The 16,714-nt window shown below is 33.0% G+C and overlaps 1 long non-coding RNA gene across 1 annotated transcript; it reads left to right on the top strand.

Moving 5' to 3' along the window:
• Positions 1 to 357: 357 nt before the first annotated feature.
• LOC111634922 lies at positions 358 to 9,354 on the top strand. Its single transcript, XR_002758301.1, has 3 exons — positions 358 to 530; positions 3,646 to 3,714; positions 9,271 to 9,354. It is a non-coding gene; the product is annotated as an uncharacterized LOC111634922 (long non-coding RNA).
• The last annotated feature ends 7,360 nt before the right edge of the window (positions 9,355 to 16,714 follow it).

The following is a 16,714-nucleotide window of genomic DNA, read 5'->3' as shown; positions in this document are numbered from 1 at the left end:
TAGTTACTTCTCTGTCACATCTTTCTTTCTTACCAATGTTGGCATTTCACTTTTAATTGTCAACACTGAGCATGGTCCATTAACCAGGTTGAAAGCATTAGCATTATTTAAACTTCACTGTTAATGGTGCATTGATTAATTCAGCAAAAAAATGTCCTGTCTTTGCTACTAACTTCTAGATTTGTGCTCAGAACTGGGAAAATCAAAGTTCTTTATATCATTTATTAATGCTAATAATTATAAATACTACATATTGTTAATTTAATTTTAATTCTATTTATATTTATTTATTAAAATTAAAGAAAAAATTTAAGTAATTTATATATATCCATAATGTACTTTAAAAACATGATTTAAAAATCATTGCTATAATTAAATCTTTTAGTTTGAAATTATCGTGAATGTATCTGAAGCAAAAGAAAAACATAAACCACCACAAATTAATCAAGACATTGAATTAGATGTTTTTAAAGACTTTGATGAAGCAGCCAATGAAATTGGTATAAATAAAAAAGATCTGAATGTTAATGGTAAATATATTTGTTTTTTTTAGTTATGTTTTTACTTTATTTAATATATTCAACAATAACACTAGCCTGCAAAGGTTCTGTTTTTTAACTTTTGATGATTGATTCCTATGTATCTTGGTGCGCTGAACCCAAAAATGACCTTAGTTCAGTTCCATCATGTAAGAATTTTTTGCAATTCGCAATGTGCCAAATGTGGTATATGACAAAAAATATCACAAATATGAGACTTAATGACAAATTGAAATAGGTTTGTTTCGTATAAAACGTATTATTTTGTGGCTTACAATAGACAATGTAATATAATATAGAAATAGAATATAAAAAATAGAAAATAAAACATTTTAGTCATCATGTCGACGTCTCTTTGGACCAACTATACTCTATATCAGGCTTTTCTGCGCATGTGCTATTCTGGGATCATCTCAATGCAACATCCAGCAATAGTCTGCCATCATTGTAGTATTCCATCTGCCTTGGTAACGCTTTTCCGTTTCTTTAATGTCCTGATGAAATCTCTCACCCATCTCTTCAGGAAAGTAGTCTAAATGTGCATGTAAGAAATGAACCTTCAAATACACGGAACAGCCTAAATTTTGGTACTTCTGCAGCATTGTCTCAACAATAAACTTGAAATTAGGATCCTTCTTGTTGCCTAGAAACTTCATTACTACGTCTTTAAAGGTGACACAGGCTTCTTTTTCAAAATTTCCATCTTTGCAAAGTTTTCTAATATCCAGACCTGTAAAGATACCCTCTTTTAGTTTTGTAGTTGACAAGGCTGGAAATTTGCTACAAAATGTACTGGAAACATTTACCATCTTTTGGTAAGGCTTTCACAAATTGCTTCATCAAGCCTAATTTGATGTGTAGGGGTGGAAGGAGAACTTTTGTCGACTCGATGAGAGGTTTTTGGAGCACATTTCTTACCCCAGGTTCCAATGAAAGTCGTTGTGGCCTTTCTTTTTCCAATGATTTTCCTTGTCTCTGCTATCCCACTCACATAAAAAACATGGAAAATTTGTGTACCTGCCTTGCTGTCCAAGGGTCATCGATATTACTTTGAGATCACCACACACTTATGATCATCGTACTTAATTTTCTGGATAACAAATTGTAAATTGTCGCACTGTTCTTTTAAGTGTACAGAATGCCCTACGGGTATTGATACATACCTGTTTCCATTGTGAAGCAGGACAACTTGAAGGCTTTGTTTTGACGAATCTATGAATAGTCTCCAATCAGTGCTTTCGTACGGAGTGTTGAATGTCTTAAACAGTCCACACACATCATTGCAGAATACTAAGTCTCCTTCCTCCAAAAAGTATAGAATAAAATCTTTTTCTCTGTACCTGTACCAGGAAAATGAAGCACCAGCTGCGAGCAAATTCTTATCTTTAAGCTTTGAACCAAGCAACTCTGAAATCTCTTTGGTCAGATGTAAGTCACAAATAAAATCGTTCAGTTCACTTTATGTAAATGGTTGTGGTGCAGATTTGCCAGGTTTGTACTCCTCTTCGTTATCTTTGGTTTCTTCACTTGATTCAGTTTCTGAACCATGTACTTCAGGTAAATGTTCTGGTTGCATAGGCACTGGTACATCTGGACCATGAGGGACAGGACATAAAGCTGATGGTAGATTTGGATAGACAATGTTCTTTTTATTCTTTACATTGAAACCGTGAGCACCGGTTGAACAAAAGTAACAATCATCAGTATGATTTTGTGGCTCTTGCCAGATAATTGGAATGCTGAATCTGAAAGAATGTTGTTCACCCTTTGACCACCGTCTCAGTCCTTCAACACATGTATAGCAAACATAGTGAGGTGCCCAAGTTTTGTCTTGATCTCCTATTTTTACACTGAAATACGTAAGGTACACTTGCTGCACGAAGAATGTTATACTGTATTCCTTTTTTGCCTTGACACCATTAACTCACCACAAATGTAACAAAGGAATCTGCAGACTTTTTACAGCCTCTTGGCGCCATGTCGAACACTGTATGTTAGCTTTCAAGCATCTACAGCTATCCACCGATACCAACACATTTGATCGCGGCAATGCACACCAATGGTTGCGCCAACACTGACACTTGAGATATTCAAAATGTTTAAGGACAAAAGTGCTGCTATCTGCCGGTTTATGATGTGAACAACTTGTTTTCATCATAAACTGACAGATGCCAGCATTTCTGATGTGTTTAATTAATTAAATCTGGCAGTAAGTCTTATATTTTTGATTTTTTTCCATATATGACACTTTTGACAGATTGTGATTAGAAAAAGTTTTGACATAATAGAGAAAAACTAAGGTCATTTTTGGATTCAGTGCACAAAAATAGATAGGAGTCCATCACCAAAACTTTAAAAAATGATACAACCAAAAAAATGCAGGCCTGTGTAATCATTCATAAGCCAGTTAAGTTGTGTAGGGTCTAAACAGAGACTTGCCATTCTGACTGACTGTTGTTTAATAACTCAATAAATAGGCTCTGTATTCAGAAAACACGGGTTTATTTGGAAATCAAATTGGATTACTCAAGATAGGTATATACAAAAGCATAGGACATACAAGTCTACATAGCTTGATCTATCTGACATTCACTGGTTTTTTTCTCAATGTAACAAAAGAGAAAACAGAGAATCTAAGACAAAAGGGGCTATAGTTATACCTATAAGAACAGAAGGGTTGCACAGCTCCATCTGGTGACGACAAGATTTGAATCTCAACACTGACTTTAGACAGATCTGACTGTAATACTTAATTATCTTCAAACTTTTTATGAAACTTAATGTCTTTGTCTGATTTATAATGGTACTATTAGATTAAAAATAAAATTTTATGCTGCCTTAAAGAAATGTTTCTGGCTTTTTAATTACTGTAATTTCCTGGGTAGTGATTTCAAGTAGGTGAGGATGTGGCTGTGTATTCCAGCAGTTTTTGTAAGATGAGTATACACAGAAATTATAATAATTAAATATAAAATGACACAGATGTAAAAAAGTTGAAAATTAAAATAAATATACCTCACAATATAATGTTTATAATACTTTGTTTATTACATATTACTTTTTTAACTAAATTGAACTCTAAAGTTGTTTTTATTATTATTTTCAGCATTTAAACAATTTGAAATTGAACTAGAAATTAAAGGAAAAGTTGTTAGACGAAGAAGAAATGCCAATGGTAATGTTAAATTTAGATAACAATTCATCAAAATCTTAATAATTCACTATAAATTAAATATTGACCACTTTTATTGACTAAATAATATTTCAAATTTAAAAGTAAATTTTCTTAAGAGTGTTTCACAATCATCCTTTGCAATGCAAATAACAGACAGATGTGGCTCAATCACAGTCACAAGTTTTCTGCTTTGACAGTCATTTCACAATTGTGTAAAACCATACAGATCAGTTTCTGAAATCAGTTTGCATGCAGATTTTATATACACTGGCAGAAATTGAAAGTGTTACACCCACTCAGTATAGTTGAAGACATATGAAATTGGGGCAAAAGAATCTTTTTTTTTTTTGAAGGGTATTGAATGATCAAAAATTAAATGAAGTACATACAGTGGTATGAAAATTAGCAATTTTGCATAACAAATGTCTCCATATAGTGTTTAGTTTATAATTTGTGAACTGTGTTATGGAACGTGACTTTTTTGGTCCACATGTTGTTGGTGACCAGCTATGCCATATTGACGAGTGAGAACTCCGTACACTCAAATGTCCGACTTTGAAAGAGGTCGGATAATTGGCATTTCAGAAATGGGAGCATTATATCGTGAAATCGCCCAAAGGACTGACCGTACTGCAATGTCAATAAAAAGAGTGGTCACAAGGTGGATGCAGGAAGGGTCCAGTACTCGCAGACCTGGCACAGGTCCACGCAGAAGGACGACACCACATGAAGACCGCCATATTGTGCGGATGGCAGTTGCTGACAGATGGGCATTGGCAGCACAGATCCAAGCAGTAATTACTGCCAGAGTCATCCCACAGACAATTGTAAACCGATTGCTTGATGTTGGGCTGAGATCTTGGACCCCCATGCAATGTGTTCCCTTAACCAGATTTCATTGCCAACAACAGCTAATGTGATGTGCTGCTAGACGTAATTGGACACATGAATGGTGTACAGTTGTGTTTAGTGATGAATCCCGATTCTGTTTAGGCCGATGTGATAGTCAGCAAAATGTCTGCCGGTGTGTTGGAGAAAGAGCCCATCCTGCTTGTAATTTCAGAGTTTTACTCAGGTCAAACTCCTGGTGTCGTGGTTTGGGAGGCAATCAGTTACAAGAGCAGGACTTAGTTGGTGGTTATTGAAAGCACAATGACCGTCCACCAGTATGTGGACAGGATGATCCATCCATCTAGCGTGCACTGTACAACTGACTGCATAAGTTGTGCAGACATGGAGAGACATACCCCAACAAGACATTCAAGCACTTATTGATTCAATGCCTGCAAGGAACCAAGAATGTATCCATGATCAAAGTGAGCATACCACTTACTGAAACATGTACCAAACAGCAATAAAACCTTGCTTAATTCATTTAATTTTGTGATCATTTCTTCTGAATATGCCCCTGTACATGTTTACCAAGTTTCATGAATTTCCACCAATTCCATCTGGGTGTAACACTTTCAATTTCCACCAGTGTATAAAAGCTGTTCTTGAAATCTAACAGATCTGCACTCATTCCAATCTTTAGAGATGGTAAAATCATGAAGCATTTTTGTAAGATAGCTTCCAATAACAAATGTGGTTTAATAGCAGTTTTAACCAATCAATTGTATTTGAATCAATTGGAACACTTTTAAGGAATCTGCTAGTTAATTGTGAAACAGAAATGGAAAGTGAAATCTTATACAGATTTTAGCTTTCTTGACAATTGTGAAACAGGCTTTATTCCATTCTTCTATGTAAACAGCCAACAATGATAATTTTAATATTAATAAAATACTTACAAAGAATTTTTGGTTAATTTTAATAAATTTATTTATTGAGAAAGTTTGAAATTATACAAAATTGTTAATAGCTTCTATTAGAAAGTGTCTTTGAATGTATTTAAAAATAAAAACACAAACAATTTTCTGCAAGGAAAAAGACCTGTTTAAATTTAAATTTCTAGGAAAAGTTGGATTGGCCATTGCTCAGGTTTTTCTGTGTGCTTTTTCAAGCAGTAATTTGGAACAATATATTTTCACTCCATCATTACAGTATCATCTAAACTGAAGTGGCAATAAAGACAATGTCTTGTTGTAGTGGATTTGGAGATGTTCATGAAAGACATTAAAAACATCATGAACTATATGTTAAAAATTATTAAAGTTAATTATTTTATCTGTTTGGAAAATTCTAGAGATTAGAAAATTAGCTGAAGTTAGCCAATTCAAACTTAATTTATTGCAGCAGATTCATAAACACAATGGAAAATTTTTCAGTTGTAAGTAAATTATCCAAGCAAAAAAGTTCAGGTATGCTCCTCTCCTCATAGTAAATTCTCTATAAATGTCTTCAGACTTAATCTAATAATTTCAATTAAAATGGTTTATGGTATTTTTACACAATTAAAAATATAGAAGGAACTAAGTTGTCTTCACACTTCTATCATGTCCAATCACAAGGAACAAAACAATCCTCCTGCAAAGACTGTTTTGTTCCTGGTAATTGGACATGATGAAAGTGTGAAAACAACTTAGTTTTGTTTATATTTTTAATTGTGTTAATCTATTAACTTTTTACTTATACCCAGTGATATTCCTTTATTCGGTTCTTGATAACTGTTTAGAAATAAAATACAAGCATTCTTATGGGAATGTTTTTGATTCCAAAGTATGTATTGTTTTTAAAGTTAAATTGCACATTCACATTCAAGAGAAAATAAGTTCTAAAAGAAAACTTGCTTTAAATGAGCAATTAGTATTCAAGAAAAAGTATTACATTTTTGTTAATTTTTTTATTGAACTGCATTTGTTCAAAAGAATCTCAAATATAATTTTATTTTTGCTTAAACAGTGATACTTTGGTTTTTGTTGGTAATCTGTCCAACAGCAATTGTCAAAATCCAAAACAGACGAAAACCAAAGCAATTATTTCCATATGAATCAATGTAAATCCAATAAATTCATTCTAGACCAGTGTTTCTCAATGGGGTGATATCGCCCCATGTGGGCGTTTTTCCATATTGGGGGCGATTAGTAACAATTTATATTTAGGGGGCAAAATACAATTTTCTGGGTGATATAGTAAAACATTATATTAAGAATAATTAGATATTTTATTCATTACATCATACAATAATTAAACAAATAACATTTTACTACTAACTAGTCTATTCAATGCAATATGAATTTGGCATTAGCCCTTGGCATCAGAATTTTGAAGCTTGCAGCGGGGATTCACAGTGACTACTGCTTAATTTTAATTTTGTTAATTATATCAAAATCTAATATGTATTCTCAGTAAATAAATGTTTATTTGATAATTATATATTTTGTAAAAATTTAAACTAATAAACCCAACAAAATTGTTTTTGAAGTGAAGGGGGAAATACTACATAACTGTTTTATTGAAGGGGCGACAGTTTGTTAGAGATTGTGAAACACTGTTCTAGACACTCCAAAATACATACCAAAAACACATTTTATAGAGAATAAATATAGTGTTTAATACTAAAAAAGGTAAGAAATTAATATAAAATGAATATAAAAGACTAATGTAAAGAATAAATGAACATTTAACTTGGCATTCGAAGGGCTGCTGGCTCTGGAAACTTTCTTTGGTCTCAGAGAGATAAAAAGAAAGGAAAGCAATGGAATTGTTTTGCTAGATGCACAGGGTATTGCTCACACAATGAGAAACAATGCCACACTGAGCAGTAAAATGCATGGGTCGCCCTTTTTTTGCAAAATTAGCAGCAAGGTCACGTGGGCATGCCAATGAAATCCAAGGCAACCAGTGAAAACTGAGACAAATTAATTATTATGCCTTTGTGTCCTATATCTTAATTTAATATTTTATAAAATATTAAACTGAGACAAATTCAAAAAAAAAAAATCAACGAAAATTGAGGTATTACTGTATTTCACTTAGATTGTAAAAACTTAATCAGATGTTAATGTTTACATTCCTTGAAATAAATGTTCAAAATGATATCCTATACCTATGTGGACTTGTTTAAAATACATTCATTGCCATACAAATTAGCACACCAAAGAGTTGTCAGAATCAAATGAATTCGGACATGTGTGAGTGTAATGGTGATATAAGTAACTGATTACAAAATGAAAGCAAAAGGATCATTTTGCAGGAAAAACGACAAATGAAAGGAGGTTCTAGTACTCTAGGGCCACCTCTAGTGTAAATACACAATGTGATAAAGGCAGGCATGGAGGCATACAGATGCTGTATGATGTCCTGTGGCATCTAAGTCCACAGTTGCTGCAAGTGGCTCTCTAGTTTGACTAAACTCCTAGACTGTCCAACTTGGTATCCCAGGTGATCCCAGACATGTTCAATCGGTGACAAATTAAGACAGGGCATGCCAGGGATGTGTGGCAATGTGGTGGAAGCAGTCCTGTGACACCCTTGCATGTGTCATCAATCATTGTCCTATTGAAAAATGCTCTTGAGACCCCTGCCATGAGAAGCAAAACATGTGGATACATGATGTCACTAATGTACTGCTGGGCTGTCATGGTCCCTGGATCACTACTAAAGGTGACCCACTGTTGTATGTGATGCACCCCAGACCATCACACCATCTTTGGGGATGGATGGTGTGTTACTCCAAAGTGTAGGCAGGATTGAGGTGTTCACCATATGGTCTCCAGATACAAACACAGCCATCATCACTCAAATTGAATCTGAATTTGTTGTTTTCAATGATCTGGTTCCATTCCACTGTGGTCCAATCAGGAGAGATATCACTCCAAATGGGGACGATGGTGAGTGGTGTCAATGGCAGCAAACGTAATGGCCAATGCAATACCAAATGTTCCTCACCTAGATGCCTCAAAATGGTACAGACAAATACAGGGGTTTATAATGATGGTGCCACCTGTGTCCAGATAGTGGACAACAATACAGTTGGCTGTGTGCATGCTTGTCAGAGGACCAGGTAGTTCTCTCAGGCTAGTGGTTTGCCGAGGTCATCTTGAACCTGGGCACCATGTGTGTGAGCTCTCTCTCTTGTGCACTGGTCCCAATATCTCTTCACGATGTTATCAGAATGGCCTAGATGGCAGGCTATTCAGCCAGATGACCATCTGGCTTCTCTCAACTCGATGATTCTTCCCCTCTCAAACTTCATTAGTTTTTCATATGGTCTTCAATTGCAACATTAAGGCATCTCTAGTGATAAAGCATCCCTCTGCAACAAGTAAACTACAGACATGATGCACTTTGCACATTATTTTATAGGCCAAGGGAGATGCACTTTAATGCCCTCTGCTGGCATTATGCAATGAGCCATCATGCTATAACTTGAATCATTTCCATATCTGCTTGAGAGTTATCTGCATGCCAAGTTTTGCAGCAATACAACAGATCTTTCTTGGTGCACTAATTTTTATGGAAACACCATGTAGATGGTGTTTCCATAAAAATTGATTTCTTTAATAACTTAATTTTATCTCCAAGTAATATGCTTCCCTTTTATTCTTTTGGTCCTTATTTAGAATTATATTGCAAATGAAATTTTGAATCTAATGATTTGTTACTTCCAAAAAGATGGTGATTATGATGATGCAGATTATGAAGACAGAGGTAGAGTTGGTGAAATTGCTGCACCTGATGATGTAGAGAGAAGCAATAGTAAAGTTATGCTTGAAGTTAAGATTTGTACAAGGTAAATCTTCCATTTATAATCATTTTATATTAACTAATTATGGATGACAGTTTATATTTTCTATAAGATTTCTAAATAAATAATTATAACTATAATAACTATATAAATAATAACTATATGCATACTTTTTAAGAATGACTACTATATATAAAAATAGGTAATACCATTAAAATAGAATAATTTCAAACGTTTTGAGTAATAATATACATTGAAAAAGTGACAAATCACTTAAAAGTTCATAATTGATATTTTTAAAGAACTTGTTACTATTTGTTTTTGAAGTAGAAAAGCAAGCTTTTACATTACAAACTGGATTTTTGACTTTGTTAATAAAATAACTATATGCTAAACAAGGTTTTTTATTTAGACTGAAACAAACTCCATTATATGAATACGTATAAAATATTTAATAATGTTTAAATGAGAATATAAAAAAGAATTTTTAGAATTAAATAACTTGGATGATCAAAATTGTACTTTTTCTTCAGATATTTATTATGATTTTTTTCTACTTTTTACCATTAGGGTTTTATTTTTATTTGAATAATAAAGAAAGCAGTCCAGTATTCAGATTTAACTCAATCTTATTTTTTTACAATAAGAATAAAAATCCCTACTATCATTTACAAGAGATATATTTCTTGATAGACTATACATACTGGATGAGTCTATTTCATTCGGTCCTTTCTCATGCTGTTGAGGTAATAATTCCATGGCAGAGTTGAATTTCCATGACAGAGTTTTTATTGTAGGCTACTCTAATGCCATCCAATGCAAAAAAGTTAAAATAGTCCTCTAGTGGTGACACAATGATAAAATCAATAAATATGTTTTAAAAAATTGCCAGGACAAATTTAGATTTACAAAAAATATAACTACGGTGGGTGATCGGATAATGAACACTTTCGTGAAAGATTTTTATGATTGGACAATGAACACATATTCAAATAGCAAACACTTTACTGGACAAACATAAAAAAAGCGACAGAAAATAACGAATACCAGTTGATTTTTCCTTGTCTTCAGGTAACAATTCAAAACCTTTCGGAGCGCGGGAGACGTCAACATCGATGCTCAACCCGATACTGATCGGATAGCATTCCTTCGAATTTTGAAACTTTTCCTTGTAATTCGAGCTTTTAGTTTACCTTTCTGACAAATAATTTTTTATAGTCTTCACAAGACTGTCCAAGGAGTACTCGTTAAGTTTTGCGTCGAGGTTTATTTACGAAACGTGATGGTTTAACTGTCCCATCGGATATTCGTTAAGTTTTAATATTAAATTTCGAATTTCATCCGGGCCTTGCATTTAAATAATTTTTTTGTGCACTAGTTGATTTCTGTTCTCTGAATTTTTGTAAGTGCTTTTCTGAAATTTTTATTTAAAAAGAAACTGATAGTATTATGGAGCTTAAAAAGAGGAGTGTCAAGAACTGTACTCATCGTAGAAACCAAGTAAGAGTTAAGGGGTTGGGGATATCTACAAATGCAATACTATTAATTACTTCCAAAAAATCTTGAAGAAAAGAGAAAAGCAATTGACGTTGGGCAGATTCTTTAACCCCCACAAACGAAACAAACATGACTAATAAAAATGCAAACTGTGTATGTATGTATTTTTACTATTACATATAAATAAATATAGTAAGAAAGTATATATTTTTTTATTTTTTTGGAGTCTCCGGAACAAATTAATCAAATTCCCATAAAAACCTATGGTAAATTGATAATTGGTTAACGAACAAAGTCTTGGAACGGATTATGTTAGTTAACCGATCACCCACTGTTTTTAACTTTTTTGCATTGGATGACGGACGAGTAGCCTACGGTAAAAGGTCGACTCCACCATGGAATCATTATTTCCTCAACAGCATGTGAAAGGACCAAATGAAGAAATAGACTCATCCAGTATGTATAGTCTACCAAGAAATATATTTTTTGTAAATCTAAATTCATCCTGGCAATTTTTTTAAATCTCTACTATCAATTTACAATTGTAATTTTGAGAAAGAAATACTGTCCACAATCAAAACTAGTTCATTTCAAACACAATACAAAAACACATTCTTTCAATTTATGCTTGTATGAAAATAAATGCTTTTAATAAAATATTTTTTGAATAATTTTTTGCAATGACTTATGATTTAGAAAGAAAATCCATTATTTAGCCTAGTTAAGGTTAGAACAACAACAACAAAATTTCTTTATAAATTTTATAATTACTATTGTAGAGAAGTTTTCAATCATTTTATGGATCCATTAATAAAATTATAAGAATATCAACTAACATTACTATAAACAAACATCATCATCTTATAAAATTATTTATTATTATAGCCATTTCTAGCTCAATAATTTGGCTTTGGTTGGTGTATCGCTATAACATTGCTGTTGAAAGACTTATATGAAAAAGCTAACACAGTAATACCCTGAACTTACGCGATAGGTAAGAAACTTTATATTATTATTTTACTTAAAAAAATACATTTGATAAAATCCAAATGAGGAGATGACTAATTTGGTAACATTAACAATTACTTTATTGGTAACACACACACATACAGTGTGAAAGAGAGAAGAAAGACAGTTTTGGAAAGCCCGCCAATCATATATATAGAACTTGTGTGCCCTCTGGTGGCTCAAGCTTTACAATACTTAACACCACCCCTCAATTTCAAAAGGTTTACATTATGAAATTGAATTAGTTATGCATTACACAATCTGATGTCTTGAATATACCCAGATGTTTCCTAAGACAAATGAATCTGTTTGAACACAACGGTTTAGTAAAAGTATCTGCTATGTTATCACTCGTGGGAACATAGCCTAAACTGAAAAGATTTTTCGTTACTAGGTCTTTAATGAAGTGTGCCCTTATATCGACATGTTTTGACCTTTTGCTATTTTCATAGTTTTCAATCATGCTGATGGCACTTTGATAATCCATGTTCATGACTGTTACAATTTTTCTTCCAGAGTTTAATTTCAATATTATTCCTTGAAGATTGATAAGTTCAGTGGTGGTTGCTTCAGATGCTAAATATTCTGACTCTGCTACAGATAGTGTGACAGATTGTTGTTTTTTGGATGACCAAGATATAAGATTATTATTGTGAAAAATTGCATAACCACTTATGTTTCTCCTGTCATTTTTGTCTCCTGCCTAGTCTGCATCTGAGAATGCAATCAGCTTTTCATCTGTGCAAACTGAATAGTTTAAGGTTAGGTCTTTTGTCTCTTTGAGGTATCTCTTTCCTGCCATCCAAAGTGCTCCACTGGGTTTATCAAGATATCTATTCAAGTGGGAACAGCAAACACAATGTCTGGACGAGTAGTATGTGCTATGTACAAGTACAATAAGCTTCCCATTAATTCTCTGAATGGAACGCTCAAAGTTTCTTCTGAAAGATCAGCTTGAAATCCATGTTCCATTGGAGTTAAAACACCTTTGCATCCCTTCATTTTGAATTTTATTAAGAGTTTTCGATGATACTTTCTTGTGATAATGATAATGTATTTTTGTGCAAAGTGATGTCTATTCCTAGAAAGTTCTTTGGCTCTCCCATTAATTTTACACTAAATTCTGTTCTTAAGTTTCTTAGCTTATCAGCTTCTCCAAATAACAAAATATCATCTACAAAAAGAATCAAATGTATACTATCTCCATTATATAAGCAAAAATCATAGTTTGAACAAGTTATTCCATTTTTGACAGCAAAGTTATTAAAGCACTCATTCCTACATCAAAGTGCTTCTCTCAACCCATATAATGCTCTTTTTAATTTTAAAACTTTACTGTTTGTTATTAGACCTTGTGTAGTTTTAATGTATACATCAGCTTTTGGTTCACTGTTTAAGAATGCAGTTGGCACATCAAGTTGGATTATCTTCCAGTTTTCATTAATTGCCTTTGATAGGAATAATCTAACTGTTGATATTCTTACTACTGGTGCATATGAGTTGTTAAATTCTTCTCCCTGATATCCTTTTGCAACGAGACATGCTTTCTTTGTTCCATCTGATTTTGTTCGAAACACCCACTTGGTTTCTATTGGATCTTTATCTTTTGGAAGTGTTGTTTCAGTCCAGGTGCTAAATTCTAGATGAGCTTCTAATTCCTTTTCTGTGTCATCTTTCCATTATTTTCCTGACTCAACTGCCTCTTCATAGGTTTCTGGATCTTCAGAATATAAGCAGTATGCAATATGCATTTCGTAATCATTATATTTCTGTGGTAATTTTATGGTTCTTTTCCTTATTTCTTTTTCTTGTGTTTCTTGTTCACTTTGATTTATCTTTTCATGATCACTATTAGTTTTGTTGTCCTCTTCTTTGTCCCTTGCACAGAAGTCATCATCACTTTGAGTTTTGTAGTATATTGGCATAAGAGTTTCATTGAATTTTACATCTCTACTTATTAGGATCTCATTTTCTTTTGGATCCCAGAGTCTGTAGACCCATTGTATCCTACCATTCTGACTTCCTTGGCACGTGATTCTAACTTTGTAGATTGTAGTAGCTTATATAACCAGGCTTGACAACCGAATACTTTTAGTTTTGATAAATCAACCTTTCCATACCATATTCTTGAAGGAATATTTCCACTGAGTGCTGCTGTAGGGGATCGACTAATTTGGTGAAGCTATTAGTGCTCTTCTGGGCCCATAACCTGATAAAATCCCAATGAGGAGACGACTAATTTGGTAACATTAACGATTACATGAATCACGAGTAGATTTATAACTTTAAACCAACCAATAAGAATTTACTGGTATGTTTTTATGATAGTTCTGTATAATTGACAGGAGTTAAAAAAATCCATTAAAATATTTGATATTTTTATTCCGCTCTCCGATTTTATATTACTCACGGATTTCAATTTTAAACCAGTGATATTATGATTTTGTATATCCCATCTTTAAGGGGATGCAGAAAAAAAACATGTACAATTCTTGTATAATGTTAAAAAATTAACCATTACTTTGACAGCATCATTTACAACTAAATTGAATGAATGAGAGAGATGCACGAGGTACAGAAAAAGCTCTAGAATTTACTTTCCTTAAATTTACGATTTACGTATCTGTTTGTCATAAAAATTTGTCTTTCCACTTTTTTCCCAAGACTACAAATATTCGAGTACAAAGTAACAGGTTTCGACTTATTTCTACTTAAGAAGTACAGTAATACCCCGACTTACGTGAACCCAGAGTTACGCGATTTTCAAATCTCGTCGATTCGTCTTTTGTTTGAGCACCACACAACCCTTGATTACTCACTCCCCCCCACACTATTGTTCAGCTTACATGTTCGGATGTGTTGTGCGGAATCCACACATAGCTACAATTTATTTTGTGTTGTTTATTTCTGTGTTTGTTATATCTACGGAGCGTCGAGAGACTCTACTATGTCATCCAAACGAAGTAGAACTAATTCTTCTGCATCAAACAAGAAAAGAAAAACTTTATCTTTGGAATGTAAAGTTAACATTGGGTATGTTCGTAAAGTCGAATGAGTTAAGCGAGAATGAAGTCATCGTTATTTCTATTTCGTTAGACTTTTCGAACGATTTGTTACTAACACGTTTAACTCGTTTGACTTTACGAACATACCCATTATTAAAGACTTCGATACAAAAATGAAAATTTGTGAATTGACAAAGAAGTTTGATCTACCGGAATTGTCGGTCAGAACAATTACAAAAGGCAAAGAAAAAATTCTCGAAGTTGTGAAAAATGCTCAATTTTTAAATTCAAGCATCATTCGTAAACGTCACAGTATTATCGCTGAGATGGAAACAATGTTAAAATTATGGCGTAATAATCAAGTAAATGTGAAAAATTGTAAAATAATATAGGCCTAATTTGTTATACATATGTATTGTCTAAGATTTTATTAAACATTTTTTTCTAAATTATTGTTTTCTTTAGTCTCCGGCCCCANTTTGTTTTAATGTCATCAATTGTGTCAAAATGGCATCCTTTCAGCACTGATTTTAATTTTGGAAACAAGAAAAATTCACAAGGAGCCAGGTCTGGTGAGTACAGAGGCTGGAGAGGACAGTCATTTGATTTTTGGCACAAAACTGGCAAATTGACAAGGCAGAGTGAGCAGGTGCCTTGTCATGGTGAAGGAACCATGAATTGTCTTGCCACAACTCTGATCTTTTTTTGCAAATTTTTATCGTGCAATTGTTTCAAAACACCTGCGTAGCACTGATAGTTGACTGTGTGACATTGAGGCAAAAATTCAAAGAACACAAATCTGATTTTCTGAATGTGAGTGTCATCAGTTGAGGCCAAGGATTTCCTGGTCAAGGGTCATATTCAACTAATTGACAACCATGTTTTAATCAGGTAAATTATTCGTAAAACTGCATGACCTAGAGCAGTTTGATATAAAGTTTGATTCAAAAATTTAAATGTTTCTGTAAAAGTTTTCACCAATTTTACACGAAACTTCACATTACATCATTGCTCCTGTACATCACACATTGCAAAAATTGCCACAAACGCTGAAACATCTTTCACTTGAAAAACAATAACTCCAGGATGAAACAAGATATAAAAAACCCAAAAACACCAGCTTACTCAATAAGTTATCATGAACAGTATTGTCAACTTCATGACACTAGAACACTCCATTTTTGCTCAATTCAAAAAGTTCAGTTATTTTTTGAACAGACCTCATACTTTAAGAGATTTATTTTCTGGTTTTTAATTAAATTGAGAATAAACCTAATAACAACTCTCTTATAAAAATTACTAATAAAGTTATTAAAGTAGTTAGTATATAAAAAGGTTATATTATAAATGTTTAAAATTATTATCCTTTTATTTGAATGGAAGTTATTTTTAGACAAGTATATCATTTTTATACTTTTGTAGGATTACTAAGCTTACATGGCACTGTAGCACAAGGAACTTTTTCATATCACAGGTTTAAAAAAAAGGGAAAAACTGTTTGCGTTACGTCCAGTCTAAGTATTTAGTATACTTAACAGGGAAAAACTTTGTATTGTTAATTACCTGATATACCTAAGTATACAGGGTACAAAGTTGGGCAATAGGCAATACAAATAAAAAAAAGGACTTTACACTTTTCTCATACAGGTGAGGTAAAAACATTGATTTAATTCTGGGTCTTACAGGCTTATTTATCTACAGACAATATATACTTATATCTATATACATTATACAGGCTTAATACAGTCTAACATATAAATATCTAAGTAATACACATATAAATCTAAGCTCTATTCTACCACCTCTCTGTGGGATCGTATAAACAAAAAACAAAACAAAGGACACGTGTAAGACTGTTTGT

The sequence above is a fragment of the Centruroides sculpturatus genome, unplaced genomic scaffold (genome assembly GCF_000671375.1).
Source record: "Centruroides sculpturatus isolate CEXI.00-Female unplaced genomic scaffold, Cexi_2.0 scaffold135, whole genome shotgun sequence".
Classification (NCBI taxonomy): domain Eukaryota; kingdom Metazoa; phylum Arthropoda; class Arachnida; order Scorpiones; family Buthidae; genus Centruroides; species Centruroides sculpturatus.
This window is presented reverse-complemented; position numbering and strand designations above follow the sequence as displayed.